We start from the raw sequence: 3232 nt of genomic DNA, 5'->3' as shown, positions 1-3232 counted from the left end.
TACCTGGACTGGATCCTCCCAGGACCCAGTCTACCTAGACTGGATCCTCCCAAGACCCGGTCTACCTGGACTGGATCCTCCCAGGACCCAGTCTACCTGGACTGGATCCTCCCAAGACCCGGTCTACCTGGACAGGATCCTCCCAGGACCTGGTCTATCTGGCTGTGGATTCCAGCAGGTCTAGCCTTTTCCAGCTTTCACCGCCCCTACACTCTGTTGCCTAGCAACCATGACAGTTGACACACAGCAAGCAAAGAATGGACGCTGAATAACTGGAATAACTTCATTTTCTCAGAGGTTTTAGATGACAGTTACAATGTGAGACAAACGGTGCGTTCACTGCCTGATCAAAACGCAGGGAAAAAAGAACAACTGGAGGTAGAAGATAGAAGAGATGAACCAGACATCCAGGCTCTGAATGAGACCATTAAGCTGAAAGTAGAACTTTATTTAAGGTTCTGACCCATCTGATGATGAACCAGGATTTAGCCCAACAGGCTCCAGACAGAAAACTAAAAGAAGCCAGAAGGTTGTTCTGCTTTGGTGTGACTCTATCTGCTGCAGCAGACCTACTGAGGATGGAAATGATAAACCAGCTGTGTTGTTCTCCTCCAGCCAGTGAATGTTTCCACTGCTGTGCTGCCATCTGCCTCCCTCCTGCTGATCCGTTCCAGTTAACGCGCTTCGTCTGGGTCAGGAACCTCCAGCGGCCACACGGAAACTTCTGCCCACTTTTTCCCTTTTTTACCTTTCTCTGTGCAGCTGCTGCTTTCTAAATTCATCCATCCTAGAGGACTTGATGTGTCACTTCATCATCATCATCATCATCATCATCATCATCATCATCATCATCATCATCATCATCATCATCATCATCATCATCATCATCATCTTCATCATCATCATCATCATCATCATCATCATCATCATCATCATCATCATCATCAGAGCCCTAACTATAAGGTCAGGGTTTTTCTTGCTTAAAGGTTGTTTTTTTCTTTCTCTTACCTGACCTGCAGTGTTTTTCCTGCGGTTCTGGGATTTATGGAGAATTGTTTTTGTTCCTTACAGGAAGCCTGATCTTTTCCCCAAGCAGGAAGTTTAACTCAGAAGAACAAACGAGTGGTTGGCCTGATATTTACATCACCGTAGAGACCGCCATGTTCTCACCGCTGACCGAGCACACAGAACCTTTTCCACACCCAAAATCTTCATCAGATAGTCCAGACGGACCTCAGACTTTCAGAGCCGCAGTTTAGAACCCAGTTCATACACTGAGGGAGGACCAAGATCTAATTTTCCTCCAATCAGAGCCAAGCTTCAGGGGTGACTTTTAATGCAGCTCTCTGCTGATCTCAGGTCTGTTTAAACGTCTGAATCTTTGCATTTAGATGCTAAAATGTTCTTCCTTTAATCAGCTTTAAATAGTTTAGAGTTTCACCGGACAGATGTTAGTTTAGTTTATGGTCTCTGGTCCAAACCCCCTCTGCCAAAGGCTGCCAAAATCTTCTGATAACAAACATCAGAGAGATTTAAAACTTCTCCCCTTGCGCCGCACAATGGCAGCCCACTGCTCCCCAAGGGGAGGGGTTAAATGCAGAGAGAGAATTGGTTTCTCTGTACTTGTGACAGTAATGACAATAAAAGCTTAAACTTTATCCAGGTCAGTTAGTACCTGTTGTTTGTAACAAGAGACACAGAAGAAGTACACTGACTGTGGCTAGGCTAATGTTTAGCAGATAACTCGTGACCCACTTCATACTGAAATTAATTTTAGAAAATCAGTCACATTTTCAAATAAAGAACAACTTCAAGATTTGGTCCTATGACTGTTTACTGTTTTCTCCAACAAAAACACCAAAAAAATAACGTCACTTAAACCCGATGATGACATTCGGTTTCCATGTAGGACCTTTGGTGAAAATGAACATGCCACTTATCAAATTGCATGTGTCAGTTTTCAGTAGCGTTAAGCCAGAAACCTCTTCTGGCTCCTACTGTCACTCAGAAAGGGACGTTCTGGTGTTAGCTCAGCAGACGTCACACATCTGGACCAACACGGACCAGATGTTCTCATTGGAGCGTTGAAGCACCATCTAATCTCTGCTGGCAGCTGATCTAAAGCTCAAACAGGAAGTTCAGTTAGCAGAACTCAGTACACACCCAGTCTGCACATCGGGGAAAACCTGCTCTGTGTTCAGACTGAGAGCTGTGGCTTACAAAGCAAAGCCACAAACTTCCTTAAAGAGGCTGCGAAGAACTCACGAAGAACTCAACTTCTCGTCTTCAAGACATCTCAGACTTTAGCTCCTGCTCTCCTAACCGATCAACCAGGAAGAGGCTTTGTTGGGGTCTGCAGCTCAGAGACTGTCCTCACAGGAAGTAGCCCTGTGGTAGTTTGGAGGTCCAGTGAGAAGCAGGAGATGTCTGCATGCTCAGACATATTCAAGGAACCTTCAGAGGAACACAGAGCAGCCTGGGGTGATCCCCATTGTCCACCATCCTTCATGTTTCAGAAGCTGTCCTGGTCCCAATGCATTACCTCCTGACCGGAGCATGTTCTATAGAACCATGATAAGAAGGTCATTTCAATCAGATGAGCTCCAACAGGAGAACTCAAAATGTCCCAGATGGACGCCATGAATGGTTGGCTGGGGTCTGTGGTGATTCCTTCTTTCTCCCCTTTTCTCCATCAGTTGAAAATGTTGACCTGATCTGTTCTGGTGCTTCTACAAGAAATCCAACCTGTCCTGTCAGGATCAGAGGTAGTAGAGACGCTCAGAGATCCGTTCTCCAACAACACCCTGTCTGCTCCCTGATCCCGACCTGAAGGAACATACGGTTCCTCCTCCAGGTTCTCAGCCTCTTCCAGAGTCTCCTGTTTCAGCTTCTCTCTGGACGTCTTTCACACAGAGCTGGTAGAACTGGATGCTGTTCCTTCACCCATTTACCATGTCTCATGAGTATAGATGACCAATGGGTCTAGGTGGACCAATAAATCCAGAGCTTCTTCACATAGATACTCTACACAAACATCACTGACCTGGTAACATCTACTGCTCTGTCCAACAGAGACTTCCTGGTGAATGCAGACTCCTAACCTGGAAGAGGCCACAGCCCAGCTGCAGACCATGGCTTCTGATTTGTTGGACCTGTAGATGTTAGAACTCATCAAAACTGGACATTTTAGAACCTGCTAATAATAGAACCTGAGGACTTTTAAGGTATCTGT

This window comes from Cyprinodon variegatus, unplaced genomic scaffold (assembly GCF_000732505.1).
Source record: "Cyprinodon variegatus isolate N-32 unplaced genomic scaffold, C_variegatus-1.0 Scaffold692, whole genome shotgun sequence".
Classification (NCBI taxonomy): domain Eukaryota; kingdom Metazoa; phylum Chordata; class Actinopteri; order Cyprinodontiformes; family Cyprinodontidae; genus Cyprinodon; species Cyprinodon variegatus.
Note: the sequence above shows the minus strand (reverse complement) of the source record.